We start from the raw sequence: 13,817 nt of genomic DNA on the forward strand, positions 1-13,817 counted from the left end.
TACATTTTAAGTTCATCCCATATTTTCAATACTGCCCTCATGTGGAAGAGGAGTGTAATAACAAGGCAATTAATTTGTGTTTTCCCAACTAAACTGTGTCTGAGCCAAAGGAACAAAATAAGCATGACATCATATATACATCCACCACATGTTTAGACAATCCCACTGGAAAAAAATGGAGGATACAGAATTTTGGGTAAAAAAAATAAAAACTGGAAAAAATTAAACAGATTTCACAGGGGTCTATAGTTGGTATATAAGGCCCTTAGAGCCAGAACTTCAAAGAAGTGCAGAAAATGCAAGGCAGTCATGATAATCACACACACTCATTCCAAAGCAAGTATAGTTTCAGCCCCAGGCAGCTGCTTTGTATAAAGTTAACAGCTTCATCTGTCTTTACCTCTACACCATTAATGGTATAAATCCTAAATTCTTCCACACAACACTGTTTGGATTATTTTTAGTATTGTGACTGTCCCCTGAGCTTTGCTTGCCATTTTCTCCCATTTTTGTTTCAACTCAGCAAACATAAAAATAATGTATTTTATTGAAAGGTTCCCAGGAGATGCACTAGATTCAACAGATAAGAGTGCTTTCTGCAGGATGGCAAAGGAAGCTACAACTGTCTATACAGCCTGTAGTCTAAAGCAATTACACTTCATCATTTTTTAATTTAAACTGGTTACTGACATTTAGAGTTTTCCCACATTTCTACAGATGTTCAAACTTTGAAGTAAAGTGGCAGCTTTGGGAGCATGATTCATCAGACTTAACCTTCTTCCATTGCTCCATGGTTCAATACCAATGCTCACATGCCCGTAGTAGGTATTTTGGTGGTGAGCAGAAGTCATGCATGGACGCTGACTGATCTGAGCCCGCTCGGCTCCATGGGTGTTCTGACCCCTTTCTCTAAAGCCTTCGTTAAGGTTTTCAGCAGTTTGTGCTACAGTGGCTCTTCTGCTAGGTCAAACCACACAGGCCTGTTTTCATTCTCACACTCATTAATGAGCCTTGGACCCTTATGGCCCCTGAGGCTTTTTCCTTGGACAACTTGGAGCTGGTACTGTAACCACAGCATACCATAATGGTCCACAAGACCTGTAGTTTTGGAGATACTCTGGCAAAGTATACCCAGTGTGGCCTTGTTCAGACTTTTCGTTGTTGGAAATATTAGGTCATTTTCTTAAGAACACCAGCACTCGAGATATTTATTACCCACATTCATCTGTTGCGCACGCCTTTCAGTCACTCAGCTGGTGCTGTGCAGAATTACCAGCTCATAACAAAATCTTTGAGTTCAGTCATGTTACAGTGGCCACGGTTACATGATGTTTTTTAATTCAGAATTAATTATTCTGAATTAAAACATTTGGAGTTAAAGTATTCTCCTTCGCATTAACATGGGAATGATAATTCTGAATTTAGGTTTACATGGAAAACATGTTTAATAGCCTTTATTTAATTCCTCTTTAGACCTGGGGACTGGGAAGGGTTCTGACTGGCAGGGGGCGGGCATGACATATTTATGTCTACCGGAAGAAAACAAACTAAGTTCCTGCTTCTTTTATTATCGTCTACAACATGGAAGACCATATAAAAAGAGCCATTTTTGGTTTGATTTTGATTCAAGTTTTGAAGCAGCAGCTTGACACTAACATACTACTTCACTTTGGTCAGCTGAGGAGGAGAAAGGAAGTCGAGTACCGTACCGTCATCACGACAGGACAAAAGAACGAGCATGCGTGGAATTGCCAGAATTAGTTTACAGCGGAATGAACATATATATGATCGAGGACTTATTTAATCCGGATTTAAACTCAATAAACCAGCCACTTTTTTCTATTCTATTTTACAGTCATTTAGCAGATGCTTTTCTCCAAAGCGACTTACATCTGAGTAAGAAAAACACAAGCAAGAAATCAAACAGCTGGGGACGTCATCGTTAAGTAGTAGTCAACCTACTGTGAGTCCATTTGGACACAGGTGCTGTCGTGCTAGAGATGGTGCTTCCCCCCCCCCCCCCCCCCCCCCTTCCCACCCTACAATAGTCCTTTGTTTAATTACAAAATTTCATCACACAATATCATCTTGGGTGTTAGTGCATGCAGCTTATTCAGTGCTGAGTTGAGCCAAAAAGCTGGACAAATCTTTCTAACTCTTTCTGATGAGTAGAAGAGTTATGCTACGTGTAGAAATTATCCTTAAACAGGTGAGTCTATAGCTTGCTCTTAAAAGTGAATAAGGAATCTGCGGATCTGATAGAGATCAGTCGATCGTTCCACCACCAGGGAACAACAGAGGAAAAGGGTCTAGCTATTGATGTGGCGCCACGTTGTGGTGGGAGCACTAGGCGTCTTTCATTGGCAGAGCGTCCCTGTCGAGAGGGAGTGTAGCTCTGGATTAAGGAGTGAAGGTAGACAAGAGCTGTTTGGGTTATTGTTTTATAAGCCAGAAGCAGAACTCTGAATTTGATGCGTGCTGCAACTGGAAGCCAGTGATAAGCAATTAGCAGCGGAGTGACATGAGCTCTTTTGGGCTGGTTGAAGACCAGACATGCTGCTGCGTTCTGGATCATCTGCAGAAGTTTAACTGAGCATGCAGGCAGGCCAGCCGGTAAGGAGTTGTAGTGGTCAATGCATGAAATGACCAGAGCCTGGACCAGGAGCTGTGCCGTATGTTCAGTCAGGTAGGGTCTGATCCTCCTGATGTTGTAGAGAGTAAATTGGCAAGATCAAGCAACCGAGGCAACATGGTCCTTAAAGTTCAGCTGGTTGTCTACCATGACACCAAGATTCCTGGTAGAAGACGTAGGCACAAGTATGATATAATCAAACTGCACGCTTATTTGTGGCAGTAAAGAAGGATTAGCTCGACAGACAATAAGCTCGGTCTTGGACAGATTTAGCTGAAGGTGGCGATCCTTCATCCATGCGGAGATATCAGCAAGGCATGCTGCTATCTCCGCATTAAGCCACATTCTTCAGACTTAAGTTTAATTCGGAATGGCCATTTTCATTCAGAATTAAGTTTTTACAAGGTCATTTTATTCTGAATTAAAGGGGAATTAAACTCATTTAAACATGGCCAGTATCAGCTCTACACTAGTGCTGTTATCAGAATGAAGAAAATGTTGATAGAACGGTTACATGATTACATAGTACGTTAACATGGAGTATCTATGTAAGATAACATTGTGACAATTTGAGTATAAAAAGCTCATAATTATTATAATAATGTGTATCATGTCTTGAAACTCAAAAAAGACTTATACCAGGTTTATTCATTTTCATTAGGTAACATTAGATCAAGGAACTAAGTCAAATTAACTTTTATCACCTTACCATGGTGTAATTTACTACAACACTGATGATGCTGAAGGACTTCAACCTAGCTTGCTTGAGCTCATTAGCTAGCTTAATTTAAGCTGATGGGAGAAAATCAACACCACTAATTTGCATTCTGTTATAAGAATGAATTTCTGGCTGTTTGTTCGTCTGGCTGAATAACAAGTGACCGATGCTGCTTGAGCACTTGTTTAAGCCATTGATTAAAAAAAGAAAGAAATAGATTGTGTGGAGGTGTATAGAGGTGTGGATGGGTTCTTATGTGCTTTAGAACATAACTGCACTGATTCAATCAGGAATTAATGCCTTCCTACCATGATTTACCTCTTTGTTATGCAACTCCTGCTTTCAGCCCTGGTAATGCAGCTTTTGCAGCGCCTGGCTGTATACCATCTCTTTTCAGGCATGAACGGAATCTCATGATTGAAATTGCAGGTGTTTTTGGACAGTATGTATAGCATGCATCTAGCTTTTGTGTGCATCTCCAGCTGTGTACATATTGAACACTTGTTTTCCTGACCATGTGCATCCCTTTCTAATAGTGATGTTTCATTTAAAAAGTTTACGATGAAGACAACTGGAAAAAAAGGAAGGCGAATCATTGATTGAGACAAGTTCAGATATACCTACAAAATTTGAGGTGAAATCAACACTGGAGATAATTTGTGATTCAGAACACAGTCTGGAAGAGAATTGATTGTCAGACTGGTAGTTTCATTCTCCTCATGTAGTAATAAATTGTCCACTCTGGACTGGTATTGATGGCCCTCAGCAAAAAGGTACAATATGTGAAAATAAGGGAGTGTAATAGAAACAACCTAAAGGATACAGTGAGAACGAAAGAGAAGACAGGGGCAGAAACTGAAAGAATTTCACTGGAAGGATGAATTACCAGGAGAGAAACAAAGACAGATAGAAAAACAAAAAAGAGAAAAAAGAGGTGAAACTGTCTACACCCAAAAGAAAATCTGTATCGACTCCAGCAGTGTGAAAACTTAAACCCTTGAAAAGGATTTTCACTCATCAATACAACCAAGACAGAATGCCCTGACTTATCAGACAAGAGCCCACTGAGCCCTTTGCCCTCGCATTACAGATTTCCTACAGAGAACAAATGGAAAAACTTGATCTTTTGTTTCTGCTCTCTCTGGGCCAACAAATCTTTTCCTGATTACTGGATGCATGTAGGGATGCCAGCATTATTGGGATATTGTATTTCCATTTTCCAGAACTCTTACATACATTTGGTTGAACATAGGGGAAAGTTGGGAAACATGCAAAAAATTTAATTAATAAATAAATAAGGAAAAAACAATCTGAAAATAGCTCAAAAAACCATAAAGATGGGCCCTTGGAGTTTACCACATCATAGACAAATGTGTTTTAACCATCCACGGACCTCTTGGGCCTGCAGGTTTTTAATGTGTCCCTGCTCCAACACATCTGGTGCAAATTAATGAGTCATTTTGCAGAACGTCATAAGGTGTTGGTTCCATTTAATTTGAGTCAGGTGTGTTGGAGCAGGGAAACAATTTAGATGTCCAGATTTGGTGATCCCAGTTCTAAACCAGTTTGCAGGAAAGCTTCAGTGCTTCATGAGGCTTCATCTGGCCATCACTTGTCCTTAGTCTAACTAAACAGAAAGCTCAGGATAAAACAGGTCACTCGCATCAAGGCTGGAGAGTCCAGGGACAAAAGCAGGTTGTACACTGGATCAAGTTATACAACAGCGAGGGTGGAATCACATGGGGCAGTGGGAAGAGGCCAGACCGCTGCTTAAATACAGAGCAACATAGGTGAGGAAAATCAGCAAGATGCATTCAAAGGCCGCTCAGAAAAGCTCTCCAGTCTGAGACCATTACATTCAACTACCTCCAGCATTTCTTTGCTTCTCTGTCTTAAACAGTTAGCTGTTTATCCTTCAGTTAATAAATCCTGTATCGTTTCATGAATAAAAAATGGCGTCAGCTCAGTGAATGAAGTTGTGAGACTTGTCAGCATTTCTGGGTTAATCCTGTAAAAGTGAAAAATCTGGACCACTCTGTCATTCTGGATCTGTGATAAAAGAATCACAAGCACTGAAAACCTTAGCTGGAGACTCCACTACTCTTTCTGCTTTTTTCCTCTCTTCTTCTTGACCTTTAACCTTTATTGTCCACAATTTCTGCCTTCCTCACCTTTCACCTTGCTTGTCCTTTTACATCCTATAATAAAAGCTACAACCACCTTACCCTTCACCCCCTCCTCACACAGCTCACATGAGGCCTTTCCTTGACCCAGAGGACCACAGACACACTGCAGTCCAGTCAATTCAGATTAGAGACTAGACTGTCCTCTCCTTTCTTTCCATTTCCTGTCTAACTCTGTCTTTGTTTTTCTTTGTAAAAACAAATTGCAGATTGAATGTATGCATGAGGCAGAATCACCGGTATGAGGGAGGGAGACTGTAGCCTTGTGAGGCCTGTCATGACTGCCTTTATCATCACATGATGTCCAATTAGAACCTCTTTTTTCACCATTTTTGTCAGTGGAAATGACAGGACTTGAAGGTGTGAGCCTGGTGCTGCCTTTTTATTGACAGTGAGTTTCTTTTATCACATCACACAAAGCTAGTAGGTTTTGTGTTTTGTTTTGTTTTTTAGCACTCCAGCTTCCAGCCGAAGGCAGATGGTCACAGAATGCAATAAATGAGTTTCACCATAATTGCAAAGCTGCCTCAGTGACAGTTTTAAGTAGAGTAAAGTCACCACGAACAGGGAGGAAAAGAGAAAGTTGTCTGAAATAATAGCTAGAATTCAGTCAAATCAATAAATACTTCTTTTTGAGAGTTTATCTTTGGATTCACACTGAATAAAATCCATATCATACCTGAATACGAAATGAAAATGAAAACATGCTCCTTATATCAGAACTCAGGTTACAATATTTGAACTTGCTCTATATCAGGCTGAAACGTCTCAGAGCTTCGAGGCTCTGGATCTTTCCACAGGGATATCTTGACATTTAAACACAAATTTCATGCAACCTCCCATCGCTAACCTGTTTTTACTCTTTTCCACCTAACATGCTCCCCTCTTGTCAGCTTAAATTTGAAGAGACCTGCAGGTTGACTGTCGAACACTGAGAAAGCAGAGTCTCATTCCCCTACAGAAGGACTATGTCAAATGTGTTGGTGTTAAAAGAAGGGTTGAACTTGAAGTTTCTTTTTTTTTTTTTTAATAAGCAAAAAACTCACCTATTCTAGTTTTTCTTTTACTGAGCATTATGCCCCTTAAAATATTTGTCATTGTCATGATACTGTAAAAGTTGTAATCCCAGAAGTAAATGAAAAATAAGAAAGACATTCTTCCTTTTTCCATCCACCACAGGTCCCTAGTGTGTGTTCTGCTTCTCACACCTGTTTCTTGATTACTATCAGCACACCTGCACCCAGTCTCATGGTCACACCCAGTTTTGCACTTGTCACTGTCACATCCTTCCATTTATCTATTCATCTTTTTTCTCTGTAGTTGGGGCAAATCTTTTTTTAATTGGCAATAATCAACAATGATAAACAACCACTGACAGTAAAATCCAAATCAAAGACAAGACAAAACACTTGCTAACAACATCAAAGAGTGAAAAGAAACATACAGACATGGACAAAAGGGTTGGCACCCCTCTGTTATTGAAAAATATACAATAATGAGTCATTATGCAGAACTTCAGGGACAAAAGGAGGTTACACACTGGTTCAAGCTTTACAAAAGCAAGTACAATAAAAATATATACCATAGAATTATAATCAAGGAGCAAATCACAATAAAAAAAACTGAAAAAAAGACCAATAATGGATTGTGGCTGCCCTTCATCCCTCCTCAGGCCCAGTGCAAGCTGGACTCCGCCCACACTAATTCATGGTGAACCCAATGGCTACAAGGCACAAGGCCAGGCCATCCTCCACTCTGCTCAACCTCCCCACAGGCCCCACATCCACACCACGCTTGGGCCAACCTTGTTATGATGTAAATGAGAGGGGGTATAAGTGTCTCAGCTAAGAGCATTTTAAAAAGTGAGGTGTACAGTGTAGGTTAACACACACACCCCTCACTTATCCTGCCTTTTTTATTATTTGTTTTGGTTTGCTTTTTCCCCTGGATGAAGTTTGTGGCAAATTTGTATATATCTAATCAAGATGCATTAAAAGAAAAAGGACTGCAGCGCGGATACCACCTGCACACCCCACTTAACCTTGTAACTATTATGTATTCAGTTGGCATGTGGTGCATTAAAAGTAAGAGTGGCATGGAGAGCAAAAACAGCCTCGGCCAAAGAGCCTAAGCAGAAATGCAGCTGAAAAACCTGAACTAACGAGTCCCAAGACCATCCATTCACCGCTGTCCCAGGCCACGACAAACACAGGCCAATGTCGGGACATGGAGCCACCAACAACAAACTTAAAGAGGATACAACATAACTACCATTCTAATGATAGGAACAATGTTATTAATAATAATATTACTTCAATCATCAATAATCTTACAAATTTTATTCATTGTCTATGTTATTTACCTAATATATATGCATCTACTTATTCCTCCCTCCCTCATAGTGTATAGGGTGTATAGTACATATGCTAGTTAGGTTTGACTCTCATGGGAAAAGAAGACCAGTGATTTCATGACTGTCAGTAATTAGTGAAGGATGACTAAGATGGATGTGTGCTTGATGAGTTCTTTTCTTCTGATGTGGACAGATTTTTCCATAGCACTAAAATGTAAACGTAAGTTTCTCCAAGTAATTATGTTAACAATTTTTCTTGATTTTCAGTTGATTAAAATAGTTTTCTTGGAGACAGCTAGCAACAACAGCAGTATTTTACTGTTGGTTTAGTCTAATATTTATTGCAGATGTGTCACCTTAAATAACAAAAAAAAAAAAAACAGATGCAGAAGTTGGGATTTGACAGCCCATAAAAATGAGCATTGATTTAGTATCAGCATCCCAAAAATGTTTAATGTGCGTAAAGATGGCGTGGCAATAGGTGTTGTTATTTTGAGTGCCGTGTGAACATGTCTCCACATTGAATCCTAAGCTATAAATTCTGCCCAGTGGAGTGAACCCTGTGAACAGCATGAGCTGTGTTGGCATTTTTTGATGTTAGGGCAAATCTGAAATTCAGGGACAAGAAAAAGTACACGAGCAAAAATAAATAGGAAGTTTCATCCACTGATGACGCTAGCCATCCATCAAGACCAGCGGCTGTGTTGATGAATAGCACAGGCACCAACCCAATCATCCTCCAACTTCATGCCACAACTGGCTATTCTGACATCTTTGCAATATGCTGTTGTCTTTGCCATGGTGCAGGAGCTCCCAAACGCTTATATTTTTATTTCTTTTCAGTTGTTTTGTTTTGCTGCTGTCCTTTTCGGAGTCTATGTTTGTGTCTTTGTTGTGGCAAAAGCCACAACACTGAGAATCAAGTTCACTTCCTACTCTTTTCAAAGCCTTAACTGCACCAATGTTTGTGTCACATGAAGATGATTAAATGTTACAGCCGATACTACAATAACCATCAATACTGCTCTCAGGTATTTGTAGTGCTCTGCCTTTTTAACCTGTGAGCCCTTAATAGTGATTGGAAGGGTAGAGGAGGAGGTTCTCAAAAAAGCCATGTCTTTAGTTTTTTTGTATATTTACCTTACAAAAATGGTTATCACACTAAGTCTTCAAAGACTGATCCATAATTAACCTTTCCTTCCTGAAGCAGACTGATAAGGAATTGTCCATGAATTTTGTAAGATTCCTGTCATAGTATTTGCTTCTTCAAACATTTGTATAGAGTATATACAATAAAGGGGACAGGACATACCCCTGCGGTAACCCTGTGGATAAAAATGAGAATATACCAATAGCCCTGACTACCTGCGGCCGACAACTTAAAAAATCCAACACCCATTTCACCAATCCAGCGTCAACATTAACATCAGACATTAGTTTGTTAACTAAAATGTGGCTGAATTGTATTAAAAGCTGAGGAGAAATCTTAGAAACAAGTCTGTGTGAGTTTTTGTACCCTTAAGATGCTTATACAAGTAACTGAGCAGAGTGATGGCAGCATCTTTTACCCCTCTACAGGCCTGATATGCAAACTGCACTTGGTCCAGCTGGCCCTGTACCTTTCCACCAGAATTTGTTTGACCAGTCGCTCAAAGGTCTTCATCACTATTGAAGTCAGTGCCACTGGCCTCAAATCATTCAGATCCCTTGATGACTTCATTTTAGCCACGGGTACCATAATAGACTCTTTCCATGACTTTGGGACCTTCTGCTGAAGAAGCAATAGGTTTAAATGTCCATCTCTAAAGCAGCACCACTGAACATTGGCAGATTTTCAAACTGTGGCGCCCCCTAAAGGCGGCTAATTTGACATCTTGCGTCGTTTTGCTTCTGGGTTCTCTCTAGCCAGTAAAAGTCTATCTGATGATGACTCATATCATTTCTCGATAATATCCTCTTTGTTTTCTTTGATAAATTTGCCAGGGTGTTTGTCCAAAATGGCAAATGTATTGATATTCAGCTGCTGGTGTCAAATGCACTGCCACAAAGTAAAATGAAACCGTCATGTGATGAGCCGGACTGGGAAAAAGGTGTGGCTTCTCGGCCCTGGGAAACACAGCTCCAAGTATGTGCATAATAAGCCATCAAAACAAGTCATAAGAACAAGGTTTTAGTGTCAGAAACTTATGCCGTATTGCTGTAATCTAGCATCTATGCCATGAAATTTTTCTGACCCTCATAAAGTCATTTTAATGCCTAAATCAAATCTGTTTATCCCTGATGGTTAAACTCAACCATGCTGTGCAGGATTCAATGCACCTTGGTCATAATTCAAAACGCTTTTGATCTGCAAATAGCAAAGTTTCATTAGCAATCAAATAGTTTAAGAAGTAATCTATAACCTTAACTAAAATAATATTTAAACCCACAAAGAATACTTTGTCTACTGTTTTATATCCTGAGTTGGAAGCCTGACTTCTAATTAATGGTTTTCCCTGTTAAAAGTTTGATGTCCTGTTTGTCTGAATGCACCATTAGCAGTTCCACCTTTATTTTAATAACTTATCAAAATACTAAAGAGAGGCACATATAAGCAACAAGTCTTAATTTTAGTCTTTGTAAACATAAAAACAAAGGAATGGATCATCAATAAGGCCCAATGTTTACTGAGCTTATTTGTGATGGAAGAATTATGATGTTCTTTTGACAAACGTAGTAACCGTCCAGCTTGCTGTTGTGTTCAGTGGTGCAGTCCTTTAAAAAGTTTGGTGAGTTTAACGCTTGAACCATGACAAGGTTGTGCCTAAAAGACAAATCAGTACCAACTATCATTAGCCAAATTATACCCAAGACAATAGCATCCAAAAACACAAAATAACCAGTCAAATATTTTTCTGTCCGCTTGATCTGTGGTAGTCTGAGTTTAGTTTGCTATGTGTGCTTGTGTGAGCTCTTATGCTCTGCAACATGGTAATAATGTGCATCAAAAGTTATTAAGTTCATATCCTAAAACTGGCTACTCTTAAAAAAGGTGCAAATTCACAGTGAAAAAAGAAACTTTTATATTATCTCACTGTGTTTGAACCAAACCTGGTCACAAACATTTAACTAAAGCTTCAGAAAATCATGTCTGCTTTTGAATAACAGCATAATGTGTTTCATTTTACATTAAATAACATGTAAAAACAAACAAATCACTGAGTCTAAGCAGAGATAATCCACATATGGCTAAAACAAATAGCCCTTCAGCCTTGTAAATTGTACTTTTTAATGTTACACTGTTTTCTTGACACTTTCATGACATCTTTATGTAACTGTTTTTGCACCTCCAAATAAAATAATGTCCAAAAACAAAACTGCTTCGCAGCATGGTATGCCAACATATTGTTTGACATTTCAGTGCAGACTTACAGTAAATAATGGATGTGTGGAAAGACTGACATTTCAGCATCCAGGGTCACATTGCCAGGAGGATAAGAAAAGGTCTAAAGCTCCATTCTTGTTTTTTTTCCTCTTCACATCAAAAAGAAAAGATAACAATTTTCATACAGTCCCTGAGCTCTTATGATAGTTTTGTGTTTATCAGTGACGTGCGGTAAGGGGAGGCAGGTGAGGCAGTGCATACAATAAATATTAATATTTTCCACTGATCTGTGTTAAAAATGCATTTTCAGTATGATGTTTTTGACAGTATATTTAGTAAAAATTGCCAAATTTGAGTATTTCCCGATTAAATCCAGTGCAGAAACCCCAGTGGAGGCACGGGCGAGCTGTGCCTCAGCTCTGACTGTACCATTCAATACAAACTGGGTTGCATGACACGCGCTGTTTTCTGTTCCTCAGCATATCGCCAACATGAACTTTACAGAAATATTTGTTCTACACTATGACTCTCTACAGTCTGTGTAATATATTTAATGTATTTGTGAGAGAAATATTCCCGTTTATCGTACAATAAAGTGCAGAGAAAAGTCAGCAGGTGAGGCAAACAGTACTCTGCCTCACCTCAAGGGGGCACACTAGAGTGTTACCTCTAAAGACAAATCTAGCGACTTTTTCAGTATTGGAGACTTTTGTAGACTGACGTATGTGAAAGTAGTTTATTCTTCTCCATGAAGAGTGGGTGCTGCTGCGCAGGCCCCTCTCCTGTCCAAAAGCAATCAGAAGAGGCTTCTGGCAGCAGCAGTAGCTGCATTCAGAGCAGGAGATGATCACCTGTTTCATGACCAGGCTAAAATGAAATGTTCAAAACTGGTGCAGGATGATCTCACGCTGGCTTACTGTCAGATATTAATGTCTATTAATGAAGAGTGTGGAGGAAAACAAGTGTTGTGAAATGTTGCAGCCTCCTTATTAGAAAACAACCTACACTTAATAAAATTAAACTAGAAATAAAAGAAAATATTAACCAAAGAATTTGGTTTATTTTTATTAGTTTTGCCTTTTTAAACATTTTTAGCTTGTCTTTTCGTCCATTTTTGCCTTTCCCATGACATTCCTCTCCACAGCAACCTCCATTACTATGTACCAGGCTATTATGCACATTAGATGATGTCATTTAGCGAATTCTAGTGACTTTTAGGACAGCCAGTAGCTACTTTTCTCACTGAAGAGTTAGTAACAGTGGGTGTGTGAGTGTAATTGAAAGAGGAATGCTGATAGGATATGAAACATTAACAGTAGTTGCATGCTGTTGAATGAATATTGAAATAAGATGCGCTTTTTAGTTCTTACAATTGTAAATCAGTGCCTCACCAACCATAAACTTCACCGCACGTCGCTGGTGTTTATGGGTGCAGACATGTGGGATGCTGAAGAAGGATGCTGGAAAATGAAGCATGTTAATAGACACAATAATAGAGTCCATTTCTGTCAATCTGTTGGGAACAACTTAATGAGCTGAAATCAATGACAAAATTTCCATTGCAATTTCAAATCTCTAAAATTGCAAATCAAAACGAACATCTAATTACTGTATCTATCTCTCTCTCTAGTGATTGCTAGAGTAGAAGCATATAATATCACAATTGCCTTCCCTGATTAATTGCCCTCCAGATGCATTCTGTATATAGCCCAGCACTCAGCTCAAGGGCAGCCACCTGGCGTCTGCAGTGTGCTGTGACGAGAGTTGCCTGCTCATCACTGTTTGATCCGGCAAGTGCCAGCAAGCCAGTGTTTTATCAGGACAGCTAATTATAGGCAGAAAAGGATGTGGAAACGGCATCCTGCCTCCAGAGGAACGCAGCGTGCCCACACATTCATTTATACACATGTGCTGAGAGGCATCCACAGCCTGACACAGGCGTTAGTGTGATTGGCGAGTGTACGCTTCCTCTGAGGTTTACCACTATCCATCTATCAAGGGGACAGGGCAGCAAAATAACAAAGCTAACTGTGCTGCTGTGGTTGGTCAGTGACAGAAACATTTCTCTGGCCCCAATTAGAGGCCCTTGAACTCTGCAGCTTTTGTTTGTATTGTCCCATAACCCCAGATTTCGCTATTGTACAGACATTTGTCGAGGTTTAGCTGAGTTTGGAGAGGTAAACATGTCATTGGGTGTCAGTGGAAGCTGCTCTTGCATACAGATGTTGCTATGGTTCACATGGGGCTGGATTCACTTGTTTGTTTGTTGTTTTCTTTTTTCTTATCATTCTTCTTTTGTTTTTCCCAGAGACTAACCCAGTCAAAGTAACTGCGCCTTTAGCCATGACAGTCAAAAGAATGATAATGAGGTTTTCTATTATTCACTAGCCTAGATAAAAAGCCATTCATATGAAAATAAAACTTTTAGCACAAACACATAAAATTAGAAATGTCTAATCATCTAAATTTAATAATGGGCCTGTGATTAGCCTGATACTATTTGTTTTGGTTTGGTTTTTTTGTTGTTGTTTTTTTACTTTTTTTTTTAATGGAAATTAAAATTTATT

Source organism: Melanotaenia boesemani, chromosome 22, assembly GCF_017639745.1.
Source record: "Melanotaenia boesemani isolate fMelBoe1 chromosome 22, fMelBoe1.pri, whole genome shotgun sequence".
NCBI classification, from domain to species: Eukaryota; Metazoa; Chordata; class Actinopteri; order Atheriniformes; family Melanotaeniidae; genus Melanotaenia; species Melanotaenia boesemani.